The following is a 16,638-nucleotide window of genomic DNA, read 5'->3' as shown; positions in this document are numbered from 1 at the left end:
AAGCCGAAATACTAGGCTTATAGGCATCAAAGGTCCCCCATAAAGCGATAAATGTCTTTCAACGCTTCTTTGGAGACACAGCTGTTTTTAATGAGTACCGGCTCAGCTAATAAATTTTAGGGTTTTACGTCCCAAAACCACGACATATATTTATGAGAGACACCGTATTGGAGTGCCTCGGAAATTTTGACCGGAGTGCTCCGGAAATTTTCTTTGGCGTGCACCTAAATCTAAGCACACGGGCCCTATACCATTCCGCCTCCATCGAAATGCGGCCGCCGCGGCCAGGATTCGTTCCCGCGACCTTAAAATGTGTGCCAAACGTTAGAGGGCGGCGTTAAAATGAAAACTTTTGAACTCAACTCACAGAAGGCAACGCAGTATTTTTTTTTCCTTAAATGTTATTTTATTCCTAATAACCAAGCACAAAGGGGTAGCCGTCGCCAAGGCACGAGCGGAAATGGCGGCAACTCATTCATTTATTCGTATTTCGATTCCCCCCCCCCCCTTTAAATAAACAAAGCAAATCAGACATCTCACAGCGGTAATAAACTCGACACGAGACGGAAATATCTCTTTTTCCACTGCCATCTTCGATCAGGAAGTCTTTAACTACATCTCCACGGAGCATATCGATGAAGGCTAATGCAAGGAGTATATAGAGAGTAGTGGAGGAGGAAGCGCTGACTAATAGCGCGTGTCACGTGTGCACAGCCACGCAATAAGCGGGTCAAGGTGGCCGGCCATGCGCAGTCCGTATAGCCGATCCTCCGTACATTACAATAAACGCCCGCATCCTATAGATGAGCGTACAGATCGAAAACAAACACTACAACGTCCGCGAAGATTCGTTCGAGGGACAGCGAGCGAGTGTCCCGTTAAAAACGGCTTGCATTTCCTTATGACTTGCGTTCGGGTGCACACACATCACATTGAGCTCGTGAAGACCCTGGAGGTTTACAGCCCGCGAACGCTGTTCATTATAGCTGCTTGATTTATATGTATCCATATAGCTCAGTCATTTCTCTGGTTCTGTTTATGTGCGCCCCAGCTTTCTACAGCTCGTACTGAATGGGGACGTCACCCAAACGTCACAGGCGACCATCCCAAATGAAGTCTGCGAGCGGCTCGACGATCGTCTAGACCCGCAGATAAATTTGACAGCGCTATAGGTCGACGTCGGTACGTTGTAGAATCACAGGTAGTCCAAAATTAATCCGTAACCCTTCAAAATACTGCGTGTCCGCAATCCAAAGTCTCCCAACTACTGCATGATTACGTTTCAATCGTCATGCGACGCGTTTAACCGCAGTTTTACATTTTTGTGCTTCGACATCGGGTTACGTTTGACGCCGTGCGTCAATTTTAGCCATGGTTCGAAGATCCCGGAACAGTTTCGTCTTAGCAAGAAATGCCGTAAAAGCGGTCGACACGGTATATTAAATTGCGATAAAAGTAAGCAGCACGAGATCTACGAGAAGTGTTGATGGATTAATGTCGCGCCCACGTTAGTGAGTCCTTGCAGCACTAGAAGTGAGCTTGGGAGCTGATGGTCTGAACACGTTATATAGACGGTAAGTTAGTTCGGCGGAATCCCGCAAGGACTTTGGAGGGATGTTCGCGTAAGAGATTGAAGTTTTCTCATTTCGATATGCTAACCTTACAGCGTCTGTCTCGTAAAGATGTCCGTATTGGTTTGGACCTTCAGACCAAAGCTATTTCTTTTTTGACTGCGAAGCTCGTTGAGAATCCCGTATCAGTTTCATTTTTACATTTATGTACCGGTGAATAGGTGGCACCATCCATGCATCAGTACATACACCAAGTGGGACAGGCCTTTGCCCCGCGGTAAACGTAGAAGCCTTTGCCTCAGCAGTAGGCGTAGTCAGGCTGATGGTGATGACGACTGCGATGCATGGATGGATGACAGTTCTTCCGTTCCACGTTACACAACCACGCGAAGTCGATGCATAAACTCACGACTCTTCTCGCCTCAAATGAGAGCCACGAAATTCTAACGATTCAGGGCTCACACCCTGCAGGTATAACATAACCACTCCCTGCTTCAACACAAAAGAACCGAAGCCGAGGTAGATCTCGGCGCCTGCGCAGTGTCCCATGATACTGTACTCTTCGGGGTTACCAGCCTCTCTTGTATGTATACGCTATTTCTAAAGCAATTTAGTGAGTCATCCGTTTAGGGGCCGCCGCTATGTCACGCCTTGGGCGTCGGACGCGCCGAATTAAAGCGGCCTCGCGTAACGTGGCCTAAAGCAAAAAAAGCAAAAAAAAAAAACACACATCGATGATCTACTCTCACGCCCATACTCGCGTTGGACAGAGCTTAAGGAAACAAAGGAAGCAAATAAAGACACGCAAAGTACGAAACGAAAAAACGGCGGGCTGCGAAGATCGATTCTCCATCGTTAAAGCTTTGCAAACGCATAGCCGTCGGCACATCCGTGCGCCTTCGCATCGTATACATACTACAGGGCCTTCATTGGCGACCGCACCGCTGCCTTCTCTTCCATAATTCTTTCTTTCTTTCCTTCTTTCTTTCTTTCTTTCTTTCTTTCTTTCTCGCCTTGTCTTCGGCCCCTTAAAGGCGCTCAGCTCCTTCTTGTGCTTAATGGTGCGGCTCCCGCGTCTTACGATGCGGCGACGCGAAACGTCGCACAGTGCCTCCGGGCGATATGTACCGCACTCTCGCGCGAATATGGACGCCGGCCCCGGAGTTAGCCGTGTATGACCGGGTTTTGCGTCGTACAGTCTTCAATGTCCACATCTTGTCCAGAGTTATAATAATAATAATAATAATAATTGTTAGAATTGTACGTCCCAAAATTACGACATGACTATGAAAGACGCCCTAGTGGAGGGCTCCGCTAATATCTACCACCTGGGCTTCCTTAACGGTCACCTAAATCCTAAGTGCACGGGCCTCAAACATATTCGCCTCCATCGAAATGTGGCCGCCGCGGCCGGGATTCGATCCCGCGGCCTTTGGGTCATCAGTCGAGCACCATCACCACTAGACCACCGTGGCGGATGGGCGGCGGGGGGGAGGGGAGGTAGGGTTAGAGGGGTTGAGGTCCCCCGAACTTTTTCGATTTTGTATGTCCATTTTGCACATACGAACACACGCTCGAACACATATAAAGGTTGGTAGAACAACACCCCCCCCCCCTCCCCTCAGAAAAAAATTATGGATACGCCCATCGGGTTTTACGTCGTACTGTCTGAAATGTGCACGTGTTGCGCAAAGTTGTATGAATCGGTCAGGTAAATGGTTATGACCACTGCCAATGACTTATGTTCAGTGGGTTTAGTCAGTTGAGCGCAGGGACTTATGAAACAGGTCTCTACGACCGCAGTCATTGTGGTCATCAATGGTTTTATTAAGTGACTACGAACAGTGACCATAAACCCATAAACAATGACAACAGTCGAGAATTCTGATCTTTGATTACGACCATAGACACTGCATGAGGGGACCAACTACCTTTTCTCGCTGTCTGCGGTCAGTGGCCATAGTCAGGAAGCAAGCATGTCTTTGACTATGGCCATAGCCTACGGCGTCCTCGACTGTCTTAGTCATTGACTGTGGCCAGTATTCATAGTCGGGAATTAAACAGTTCTTTGAGTGACCGCGGTTATCAACGTGACTTATTTACCTTGGTCAATGGCTGTGGTTGGCGACCTGCCTTTATCAAAATATAGGGCTTCGTCAAAAAAAAAAAAAAAACTGACCGAAGGACAGTAACCATTGCACCGTCAGAATGGCCACGCACACATGAAGAGAAACGCTGGATAAATGTCTACAAGAATGCGTTGACGTGTTCATCATATTTCGTACACCTCCTTCCCCTTTCAATGTGAAGGGTAGCTGACCGAGGATAACCATACGTTCACTCTTTAACTCCCGTATAACCCATTTCTCTTTCTAACGCTTAAGTATGTTTGACCTTTAACCGTGGGTGGTTAGTTCTAGTTCTCTTTGCCGTACATTGAACGTTAGGTGCATCTAGTCTCACGCCCTTTTTTTCAAGCATTACACACAGCTAGCACAACACCAAACGAACACATTGGATGTTCGTTACCGACGCATCGTTTTATCTCATCGTGGATGAATCACCCATGGCCACAGCCTTCGCACGATGCGGCTGGATGCATTAAGAGCGCCCACTGTGGCCTCGATAGGGGATGCTTCAGTGAAACACTCCGGCTGTGCCTTGAGGTCATAACCGCTATCGCCTCAGTGAATGGCATGCATAGTAATGAAAGATTACGTGTTTTGGTCGAGGCAACGTCTGGGAAACTGTAGTCTTCACCTGAGCTGTGGGAGGCTGCGGGGAAGTGACCAGCCACGTCTGATAGATCGAGCCCACCAGACGGCAAAGTCCGCGGCTATCGAGGACTTATGACCAGTGACCACAACGGAATCGCAGCAGCACGAAATAGAGTCCGATTAAGTTAATCAATCAAGCAGCAGAGCACTGTGCATGTGTGTACCATCTGAGTTCATCTGTCGGCAGTTGAAATTTCACTTGTCGAGCACGGGGAAATCAGTGGCGAACCATGGTGTATTTACTGTAGGCGAACAGTGCTCTTCGGCTTTTCCGGGTTGTAATCGCGCGTCGTGACGCCAGCAGCGCGTTGCATATTACGCCACCATTGTCACGTCATGTGCAACGTCGTGGCGTCACGTGCGACGTCGTGAAGGTTATGATCGCAGTCCAAATACGAGAGATATCAGTTCTGATCCACCTGCCGTAACGCCTATAGCACGCATTCGGGAGCCCATACTGACGACCAATATTGAAATAGTTTCCACGTGACTCCTAAGGAAGTTAGTTGTGAGGAAGACGCTACTCCCGTGGGGTTGGGAGCAATCGAGGCATTAAGGAAATCGCTTGGTTCGTGCAGCGCTGAAAGACGAAGTCCTGGAAGCAGAAAGCGCAGAACTATAGCGCACAGGACGAGCGCATAGGGCGAGCGCACCAGCCATGTCAATATTCCAAATAGCCCAACTATAACCATTTTATCGCAGTCTATTTCTTGTACACTGGGCTATATTCAGTGTCACAGCACTAACCTTTCCATTGTTTCTCTGATAGCAATATCCGTGTGCAGTGCAAGGAGTATAGCATGGTACGCCAGACAAATCCCTCCTGATCTACACGTATTGTTTGGGGTGTTACAGCCTTCACTTGAACATGCGCGTAAGGTCTGCCGTATTTTCAAATTCGAATTGTGGCGGCAGGTAAAGACAGCTCTCGTCCTGCGCTTTCTCTTTCTAAGCCTTTGTCATTCAGAGCTGCATGAACCAACATTCCAATTAGCCCAACTTTCCATTTTATTAAAGAAACCGCTCTCTTTTTACCTCCGTTCTCACAATGGTTCCGGGGCCCCTTAAGCGAGGAATAACTCGGTACGTGCCAATACAATCACGGCTCGGCGAAGCCGATCGCTCTCCACAAGCCCCCTTTACTCGCGAAGGGGGGCTGCTCGCCGGCAGGTCGCGCCGTGCTCGCCAGCGCGAACTAGTTGCGTCACGGCGAGGAGCAAGCCGTAGCGGCGTCTTCAAAAGGCGCGAGAAAATAGCCCGCCGCCATAGTAGGGCCTGCATGCCTGCTCTTCCCAGGGTTGTCCCACAATGCTTCATGCGCACCGCCTGCCACCGCCGTCGTCGTCTCGAGGTCGCACCGTCGCCGCAATCGTCGCTTCTCTCAACGTCTCTGTCCACGGCGATGCACAGGTCACCGTCCATGCCCCCGGCCAGCCGACGACGACGCCATTATCGCCCCTGTCTGCTTGATGTTTTTGTCTATGCGCTTGTCGATCTTTCCCTCTTAAGGAACGTGTCGTGCGTAGCGAAGAAGAACCTGTCGAACAGCCGTTGACGGCTCCATACAGGGCCATTCCGAAGCGGAAGTTATTGGCCCTCCGCACCACCGTTGTACGAGGACTACGCGTCGGTCTGTATGGTCAGACATGCATCGAAACGTCGTTTTATACTCTTTATGGTCGATCCTTGCAGATCTTAATGTGCCTGCCGAAGAAGCACCCCGACGGCTCTGCGTACTGTATACAGCGATCTGAAGAGGCAGAAAGAGTTGACCGAAAGGTCGGCTTGACCGGTCTCGCTCGTAAGACTGAACGGGCAAGGACATATAGGATAGCGTGCCCTTCTGTACAGAATAGAACGGCGAAGCACCTTGCCCAGGTGGCCAGATGCTTCCTGTATAGAGCCTGTGTCCTTCTCAAAAGGACTTATCATGGCGAAAGGACACTGAGATAGGGCCGAGTCTGTCTATTTTAGGTGTGGCGGAACTATAAGTGATTAGTTATAGTACGAAGTAGGTGACGTAGTGTTGGGACACGTCGATTCCAGAGGAGGATGTCATCACGCAGTTCAGTCCGCCTTTTTAATTTTCCTGCACTGCCCTCTGCCGTTTTGGTAGTGTTCTGATAGGGGCCGGGACAAGCGGTACAGCCAGAACGACAGCCTCTGAGATCAAGAGGCGTCTCGAGAGTTTCCCGCTAGGGGAAAGGCGCATGCGCCGTGGCATCGTGAGATAGCCGGGTTGCTGGCAGCACGCGAGGTTTACATGTACAATCAGCGTCAGAAGTTTAGGGGCCACTATAAGCACGAGAAAAAGCTGTATATTCCCGCTACGTCAGCAGGCGTAGGCTCGAACTTGTCTTTCCGGACCGTTCAAAAACGCGCCAAAATACGTTAGCAAACTACTCATGAGATGGGGCTAGCATAACGGTTGCCTAGCTATAATGGCGAACGTCTTCGGCAGATGGAGCTTTCTGGAACTAGAAATTGCCTTTTTCACGTGTCAAAAGTAAGTTTCTGCTATCTCAGTTGTAACGCTTTGAGATTTAAACCGCTTTGTGGACGCTAATACCAATTTTTCTCCGAGAACTCGCATGAGCGCTGTACTTTTTCAAAGAGAAAGTTTAGGCACGACGACTGATCTTTAGCCGTTGAACGTTGTTTACTTTAAGCACCGTAGCTTGGGAAGAATGGGACAGTTGAGCTGAGGGACGAACGGGACACTGTCCCATTCCTGCACCCGGTAAGGCGGGTGCACTGACAGCAAATCAGCTTCATTGGTAAGCTGCATTAGCCCAGAAAGCAGTTTATTTATTTATTTATTTATTTATTTATTTATTTATTTATTTATTTATTTATTTATTTATTTATTTATTTATTTATTTATTTATTAGTGTTTACTGCTTTTAGTGTTCATAGCCAACTAGTCCAACAGTCTGTTCTGCCTATTCAAAAACGTGGTGTTTTGGGAAAAGCAGCGTGCGCGTGAGCACAACCTTGATGTTACGAACTAGTCTTGCCTGCAGTTCCTTTCCATTGTAAACAGTTCAATGTACTGCTCTTTCCACACGGCGTTGTTTTTTCAACGGGCGCACGATTAGCTCAGACGCGTAGTCATTACGGCATATTTTTTCAACGAGAAGGAAGCACTCGTTTCAGCACGCCATCACTGTCACGGCACACATTGTGGGTATTGGGCTTGCTGCATCCCGTCCGTAGTTAAACCAAGGCACAAGTATCACAGAGCAACGCACAACAATTTATTTAGCGCTCACATGTCAGCACGACGACCGAAGGCGTGCAAGGCAGGGCAGGAAGCGAGAAGCGGGCGAGCAGCAACGGCAAATAGCCTGTGGTCCTTGTTGAAGCCATATGATCCTCTCTGGGGGCTGCGCGAAAGTGGCCGCAATCTAGGGACTCAGGATAGGACACGCGCATACCTAGTGCGCATCACGCGGTGCTATCAAGCCTGCCAGTTATGGCGTGGCTCCCACACCATATTTATGTCGAATTTTGTGATGAAACATTCGGTTGAAAGTGAGCGCTCGTCCTGTGTTCATGTGTCTCACGTCGAGACCTTCCGTGTTCACGCTGCAGCATTTCTTCACTACGAGGCAACTAGACAGTTCGGAGATAGTTCTACCCAAATATCGATTTCTTCAAAGCGCGAAGACACTTTCAAAAATCCAGAAATTCCAATTTCCATATGCCTTAGGCTTACCGTTTGGATATAAAATTCACAGAAAATCCATTGCACCCGAATGCGACGAGACTGGTGAATGCACTGAAGTTAAGGGTTACGGAGGCCTTACCGTGTTGGTCACAAATGACACCAGAATTTATTTGTGAAGCTCTGAATTATATGGTTGGAGAGGCTAGCATGTCATTCAATGTTTATGTTTGCGCTACAGTAATGTGCAGAGCAACTTCTAAACGCGAGTTGCTGTGCCGTTATTGTAGCCGAGATGGTAAAGCGTTCGACTCACAACCGAAAGGACGCTGGTTCGAATCCAGCTGTCGGCATCGCTGACAAAAACTAAAGGCATACGGTGGTGTCGTTACTGACCAAAACGGAAAGCTTACAGTGATGTCGTTACCACGGCCAAAACGGAGTTCGCGCTCAAAAGATTGAATGAGCAAATCGCACTGCCGGTAAGGCTGAGTATAGAGTGATGCCATCGTGGCTGAATCGGTCCTCGCACGGCCACCGTGGGGTTTGTAACCATGGGTAGCAGTAGTGGTTTTTCTTTCTTTTTTTTTTAGCTTCAGAGAGAGAGAGAAAAAAAAAAGGAGGACCCCCGGTTCGCTGCACGGGAAGCGGCCACTAGTCCCGTGCAGGGAGTCCTCCAAGCGTTGTAAGCCTCGCACCACGGCGGCACTATACCACCACGAAGCCCGCCTGTACCCATTGCAAACCGGTGGGTGGCCGGCCGGCACTAGAGATCGAACCCAGTACCTCCCGTATTGGAAGCTGACGCCTAAGCGTTTCGCCACCAATACGGTGAAGTTACGAGTAAAAAACGCGCAACATATCGTTTTCATGAAAATGCGACGAAAGTTAAAAAGAATGGAATGAATGAGATAACTCCACCGCACATACCTCTAGGTGGGAGGGTCTTTTATTCCACAAAGCATCTTGTGCTAATGGCGCCCATCAATAATTCCGAGGGTTTAACCTTACTTTTTAGTAGCGATGCCCGCACCGGGATTCGAACTACTGACCTGCCAATTACGAGCTTAACACCGTAGCCACTCGGCTATTTGAACGGCACAGCGAGCAATGCTTACAAGTTGGTATCTACATTATTGCAGCCCATAATCATAAAATTTAATGCTAGGGTTGTTTGTCCAATTGACCTCGGTACGTGCACTACTTCAGAAAAATATTGTTGCCATTCATGACGACGCCCATGGGCTCTATCAATCTTGTATTTCTATATTTTTTGAAATATCTTTACAATCCTATAAAACAATTCCTGGAAGGATTTTTGTCCAAAAAGGGGATGCCCCTATAGCCTTATTTTTGATGAAAACTACCCCTCGAATATATATTATGCAATCTGAACGACACATTGCCAAGTTCAAAAACTGTACATTAGCTTAGCCTATGGCTTTACCATTGGTTAGAAATACACTCACACCATATACTTCATTTCATTTTGGCCAAACTCTTAAAAAAATTTTTTTCATAGGCTTACCCTTTAGGCCGAAGGTGAACCACGAATTATTTCATAAAAATGTGACGTAAGTTTGAAAAATCTCAAAATAAATTATTTCGAAGGCTATAGCCTTGCCATTTCGGTGAGAAATTGTCGAAAAATCGATTTGATCGAAATGCCACAAAACTTCGAAAGATCGAGAAATCCAAGATTTCCAAGGATATAGCCTTGTCATTTCGGTGAGAAATTGTCAAAAAATCGATATGATCGAAATGCCAGAAAACTTCGAAAAATTGAGAAATCCAAGATTTCCAATGCTATAGCGTTGCCATTTCGGTGAGAAATTGTCAAAAAATCGATTTGATCGAAATGCCAGAAAACTCCGAAAAATCGAGAAATCCAAGGTTTCCAAGGCTATAGCCTTGCCATTTCGGTGAGAAATTGTCAAAAAATCGATTTGTTCGAAATGCCAGAAAACTCCAAAAAATCGAGAAATCCAAGATTTCCAAGATTGCCATTTTGGTGAGAAATTGTGAAAAAATCGATTTGATCGAAAAGCCCCAAAACTTCGAAAAATCGAGAAATCCAAGATTTTCAAGGTTATAGCCTTGCCATTTCAGTGACAAATTGTCAAAACATCGATTCGATAGAAATGCCAGAAAACTCCGAAAAATTGAGAAATCCTTGATTTCCAAGGCTATAGCCTTGCCATTTTGGTGAGAAATTTTCAAAAAGTCGATTTGGTCGAAATGCCAGAAAACTTCGAAAAATCGAGAAATCCAAGATTTCCAAGGCTTGCCATTTCGGTGAGAAATTGTCAAAAAGTTCATTTGATCGAAATGCGAGGAAACTTCGAAAAGTCGAAAAATCCAAGCTTTCAAAGGCTTGCCATTTCGGTGAGAAATTGTCAAAAAACCGATTTGATCGAAGTGGGAGGAACCTTCGAAAGATATAAACATTCAGTATTTGCAAAGGCTATAGGCTCAGCATTGAATCCGAAAATGGTCGGAAAATGCAGTGCATCAGCGTATGACGTGAGAAATCGAAAAATACAGGTTTTCCATTTGCGATAGGCTTAAGATTTGTGTCAAAAACAGACCCAAAACCAATATAAACCAATTTCGACGAAATATATAGATCAATGGAGCATAAGAGATTTCCATGGGCATACCATTTCTTCCAAAAATACACCTGAATTCGCAAAGAAATTTGGAGCGGGAACGAACAAGGACGACAAGAGGCACATGGGGAACCGGCGTTGGAGTTTCCGCGGACAGGGTGCGCCACCCTGTCGGGCACGGCCGGAAACACTTGGGCATAAAAAAACAAATGGCTACTAACGTCAACCATGCCGCCGTGCGCGATCATCAAACGAGGACTCAGAAGCGTCCAGACCGGCGGTATTATTGTATTCACATATGCCACAATCAAAAATGCCTTTAATAACTGAGAAAAATAGTCCAGACCATAGCTGAGTTTCTTCGGCCTCGCTTTCCACCGATGCACATGGGTTGGCGCTCTGGAAAACAACAAAAATCTTTTATTTGAAACTGGCCTTGAAAAGGTTAAAGGAAGCACATGACAGCTTACGTTGCGTAAGCATCGCGCCGTACATTACACATACCGTAGTTACTCGATTGTAACATGACCACGATTGTATCGCCAGGGGTGACTTTTCATTACGTCCAGGAAGAAAAAATAGAATTTCTGTAATCGATTGTAGCGCGAGGGTTGACTATAGGTTGCATAAATCTAGGGAAAAAACTCGCGTTACATTTGAGTAAAACAGTATTATGCGTCACTGTCACGTGCACAGCTCTAGACCGGTTACAAAACCATGAGCGCTAGAAAAACCGTGTTGTCTACGCATGTTCCATTATTGATCACACACTGCATGTCAAACGCGGAACCACGAAGTCAATTACCACTAGGTATCTCAAGGGCATTTCTTTTTTTTTATGTGCCTTTTTATGGCATTTCTTATGTTTTTTTATGGGCATTTCTTTTTTTATGTGTGTTTTTTTTTAGAAAAGGAGTGGGGTTTGTTGAAGGACTGCAGTTCTTCAAGTGAACAAGACACACTTGCCGTTGCCTTTGACGATACTAACAATGACATGTCAGGTTTTCATAATGGCAGGCGTTGACATTTGTGAAATCAATCGGCCTAATGAGTCTATTCAAATGACAAAAAGCGATGTTCTTCTTGTCAGTTTTATTTTAAAATTTTTTTGGCGTTCACAACATGGGTAGAGTGAAGAGCAGTGGCAACATGTCAACGTCGGTGGGCAGTTCCTGCAGAATAAAGAAAAGAGCTCAAAGTTTTACTTTCCTCCTAAGAAAGACATGGGGACATCGGCAATAACGGACATTGTGATGAAGCTGCAAGTGTCAAAAACCCGTCGTGGCAGCAAAGCCTATGCAACCCTGTTTAATGTCTGATGTTGAACTAGCGGTTTATAATGGTCCACAGACGTTTGGACCATTGTCTTGCATACGCCCCGCTTCTCTTCAGCGATGTCCCACTACACCCACGCAGCCGGGTTGAATGGGACAGGTTTTAGCTATCACAAACTATTTTTTTACAGGTGCACCAGGAGTGGTAAGAACCAGCGCGTCTCAGAAGTTTTGCAGCTTGTTTAGACTTGTATTGAAATCCATCAAACAGCGTTCTGCGTTCAAGTTCAACAAAGCTAAAAATATAAATGTAAAAAATATCCCAATACTCCTGACTCTCCTACTGTGTAATTCGACCGAATATTGTCACAAATTTCTGCGAAATTCAAAGTGTTCTCAGACCTCCTGACGCCGACTGTACACTAACGCGTTAGCACACAGCCGCTCATACGTCACTTCTTTCGTACAAAATAAAGACTGCGAGGCACTAGAACAAGAAAGGAAGGAAACCGAAAGGGAGAAAACAGGCGGGTTAACCTGAAAAACTTCCGGTTAGCTACATGGTCATTGATTTGTTCTGTAATTGGTTTACAGTCTTTTCATATCACTCTATAGGCGTTGCTTTAATATTAATTGTTGGGGTGTTGCGTCCCAAAACCACGATATGATCATGAGAGACGCCGTAGTGAAGGGCTCCGGAAATTTCCGCCACCTAGGCTTCTGTAACGTGCACCTAAATCTAAGCACACGGGCCTCTAGCATTTCGCCTCCATCGAAATGCGACCGTCGTTGCTGGGATTCGATACCGCGACCTTCGGGTCAGCAGTCAAACACAATAACCAATAGACCACCGCGACGGGTTTATTTGCCTTGCTGACTTATTTTCGCTTATGGATGCCGCAATAATAGCTGTCAGTTTCACTTGGGCGTGTACGGATAGAGCTGGTTTCCTGTACGTAATTACCTTAAATGTATTACAAACCTCGCAATTTTCAGCTTTCGTTATTTTTTTCTGTTTCATTACGGACAATCAATTTTGTAACTTGTCCAGACTTTGCGTATGTAGGAAAAAAAAAAGCTGTTGTTACTTTAAAACGTTGAAGAGTGCGGCTAGCGAAGAGCTCGAACAGCAAATGAGAAACAATACAGGTTTAAGGACGCCCTGGGTGGTCTTAAAACAATAATCACTTGTCGCACTGCGTCCCGTTTCCGGTACCTTAGTTATCTGCCTTGAGAACGCGATCAATCAACTGGTATTGTTTTATTTCAGTATTCACGTCCTGCAATTTACGTATGTCCTACAAGCAGCTTTTCGTGTTGGATTAGCACGAAATATGTTATTGCGTATCTCACAGCGGAAAACATAAGAACTGAATATTTGCGAGGTGCATGATCATTAATCACAGTGCATTAATGCATGATCATTATTCACAGTGCCCGTCGCTGAAGTGATAATCATACAGGGAATGTTATTGCAGCAATAGTTGCGCGCGTGATAGTACAACGCGTCAATCACAGATGGCGCCTCTAGCGCCGCCTGTCATTCTGCGTCACTCGTATTCCACGAAACCTATTGACCGATGACCGTTTCTTGGGCAACGCACGTACATTTTAGTGTTTAGAGAGCGCTTTGCGGTTCTGTTGTCACGAAAACGGCGTTTCTTCGGGTTTGTCGGCTGTTGTAATCTTCGCGTCTCCTTACTGCCGTCGCCTCGTGGCGAGCATCGGGCCTTTCGCAAAGCGACACGCTCTAGGCGGGTTATACTGTGACTGCACATTGTTAATCGACAGAAAACGTCGGTTGGGCAAACGAGACGAGCAGCATTTGCGCGAACAAACATTGTCCGACTGTACGGTCCCGGTTGCACAAAGGCGTCGCGTGCCACCACTGGCGCTGCGAAGAGGGGCCTCATCTTCTGAACCACTCAGTTCATCTCTTGTTAGTGTACATAAAATGGCCGCTTGGCTTCACGATGACACACAGTCGGTTACGCTTGATCGCAGAAAGCGCCGTGCGCAGTCACTGTTGACTTAACTTTCACACTGACCTCCTGAAATACTGCTGATTATTACTGCACGACGCCAGCATTTCCGCACTTTCTGCCGCGCAACCTCAGACTCGTCGCTTTCCTGTCATTTGGTGTTATCTTTCTCTCTTTCCTGCTGCAGTTTTCAAAAGCAAAAGTCCATGAAGCCTCCTTCGTGTGATCGACCACAAAAACGCATTCCCCGTCTCTGCGAAATGTCTGCTGTACTCAATGGTTAGTCCACAAGGCGCCGTGTGCGTTAGTCCACAACGCGCCGTTAACTGACGCATCTGGCCATAGGCATGTGCAGGATTCTCCATTAAGGGGGGGGGGGGGGCAAAGTTTCACTGCAACACCCCCTCCTTCTCTCTCCCGCCCCCCTCCCCTGGACGAGTACACGTTAAATCTTGAAATGTTCTTGGTGATTTAAAGAAAGTTACGTTCAAGAACTTTCGTTGACCGCTTGCCTAGAGACGCCGCTGAAGCAGGCCAGCCAGCCTTCGAGCCAAGCCAAGTCACGAAATGCATGCACCGACGCGCGGCGCGCCATCGTCCGGCATCCACACTGTGCGAGACACACCACTTGAGGAGTCGGTGAGCCGCGCTCCAGAAGCAGGCCTAGCTCAAGCCTGCATATAAGCAAAGCAGGCGGGCGTGCGGAGGCAGTCGAACGGCTCCGCCTGTTCTTTCGCTCGCTAGAAGCGGCCTCGAAAACAATGGCGTAGCCTTCTTCGCTGGCTCACCCCCCCCCCCCCCCCCTTTCCTGTCCGGCACTTATCCCGCGAGCCGGCCGGCCGCTTTGTTCGTGCGGTCCGAGCGTCTCGCGCAATGGGCAGTTTGGTTTCGTTTTCTTATTCCTTCGCCCGATGCTGCTGCAGCCGCTATGTCCTGCTTCTGGTTCTCTCGGGGACACCGTCAGTTCGCTACCGGCTCTAGATCTCTGGAGCGGGCACATGTGTGCGCGTCGCTTCGAGTGTCAAGTCTGTATGCGCGCTTGTACCCAGTATGGGACACTAGAGCAACCGAACGCGTCTGCCGACTGAACGCACTTCAACCCTGTATACTTGTTCCTTTTAGGAAGATAATGTCTTCCGGGTTCTTTTCGACCGACTATCTGTGATTAAGTAGGATGGACATTTCTGACCGAATTCAACCACCCTACTTACTTGCTCGCGTGCCCACCAACACTGGGGTAATGTTCTGGACATTGTCAAATTCCACCATTGTTCAGATCTGATTGGCTCAGAGGGCTGCTAGGGCCTCTCCAATTGGCTCAAAATGCCGCCATTACGAAATTTGACAATATAGCTGAACTTGAAAGTGTCCAGAATAGGACCCCCGGTTGCCCTAGTTAATGTTCGTTTGTACTGGCTTAATGGTGGATGATACCGGCTAGTGTTTGGCTAACAGCGGCTATTGTGCTAATTAAAGATAGCTAAATTCTTGATAATGTTGGATTGCGTAGGCAAACGATGGCTGGTACGGGTTATCCGCTATTTTGAAATCAATATTGTCTTCAATGTCGATCCAGCGATTGAGCTTTCTGCCAATGTTTTCCTGCTGTCCTTTTGAATACGCAGCGGTGGCTTCTGTATCGTCGGCCTCTCGCTCGCATCCGTACAGCGGCCGTGGAGTGGCGTGAGTGTCGTCTTCGTTGTCGCTCAACTGACGTCTGCTCTCATTCGAAACTGTGCCTCGTCTGCTAGATTCTTTAAGGCCTTCGCGTTTGCCGCTACACGTACGGCCGCCTTTCTCGACCGCTCACGAAAGAAGCGCATACGTCCAGGACACAACAAGAACGGAATCGTAAAGAGCACCAGCCCCGGAAGGAGAAGAACACAGCCGAGGCCTTGTCTCCAGTCGCTTCCGGTTCTCCACTGTAGCGCGCGCGGAAGCTATACTTAGGGAGTGGTCCGCCCCCGCTCTTTGAAATGCGCGGACACGGTATACAATCCGCAGAAGGCGTTTCGTTTTTTCGTCTCGTACGCTCCTCTGCTGCATGCCGCGATTCGCCTGAGAAACGCTGGTGTGTATAACGCAGCTATAGACCTCTTCACAAATTGACGCCCTTACGGCGCGCGCTACGCGAAGCGTGGCCTCTAGCACTCCGTATTTTTATATTCTCTTGAGATCCCAAGCTGGCCACAGTTGCGTCTGCTTCCATCTTCTCGTTCCGTCTGCTCCGCCTCTGCCGTCTGTCTCGCCGTCTGTTTATCGGCCTTCCCATGGGGCCTGCACGAAAAAGTTCGCGCTGAAACGTATCGCCTTTTGTCTTCGGGCAGCGGGAGCGAAATTTTTGTTCTAGCTCTTTCTTTCTTTTTTTTCCACGCTTAGCTCTTCCCGCTCCTCTGGAATCGCAATTAAGTTCGCGCTCGGCACCGCATTCGAACGCGTGCGTGCGTGAGCCGCAGTCTTCGTTGAGCAATCCGCGCGCTCTGCGGGCCGGTCATGGTCCGCAGAGCGAATCGCGTAATGCTTGTGTAACGCGCTTGTGTTTATCGAAAGTACACATGCGTTCGTTCCCGTTTCCTTTCATCACTGCCACCCCCCCCCCCCTTCCTTTCTTTTCTCCTCGCGATTACAGCCTTTCTTTCTGCCATCGTCTCGCGGAATATGAAGCGAATTCCGTGAATTCATTGCTTCTCCAGGACTCTTTCACGTCTTTGTAGACGTCTTGGGCTGCTTGCATATAATAGGGAAAACCTAACAGCTT

The 16,638-nt window shown here is 47.7% G+C and overlaps 1 protein-coding gene and 1 non-coding gene across 4 annotated transcripts in view; both read left to right on the top strand.

Moving 5' to 3' along the window:
• LOC119404729 (uncharacterized) overlaps window positions 1–16,638 on the top strand; it is a 364,008-nt gene that overhangs the window by 339,016 nt on the left and 8,354 nt on the right. The gene's annotated exons all lie outside the window — the stretch shown is intronic.
• Window positions 8,293–8,368, top strand: Trnav-cac (transfer RNA valine (anticodon CAC)). Its single transcript has one exon. It is a non-coding gene; the product is annotated as a tRNA-Val (tRNA).

This window comes from Rhipicephalus sanguineus, chromosome 9 (assembly GCF_013339695.2).
Source record: "Rhipicephalus sanguineus isolate Rsan-2018 chromosome 9, BIME_Rsan_1.4, whole genome shotgun sequence".
NCBI classification, from domain to species: domain Eukaryota; kingdom Metazoa; phylum Arthropoda; class Arachnida; order Ixodida; family Ixodidae; genus Rhipicephalus; species Rhipicephalus sanguineus.
The sequence above is the reverse complement of the archived record's forward strand: the minus strand, read 5'-3'. Positions and strand labels throughout refer to the sequence as shown.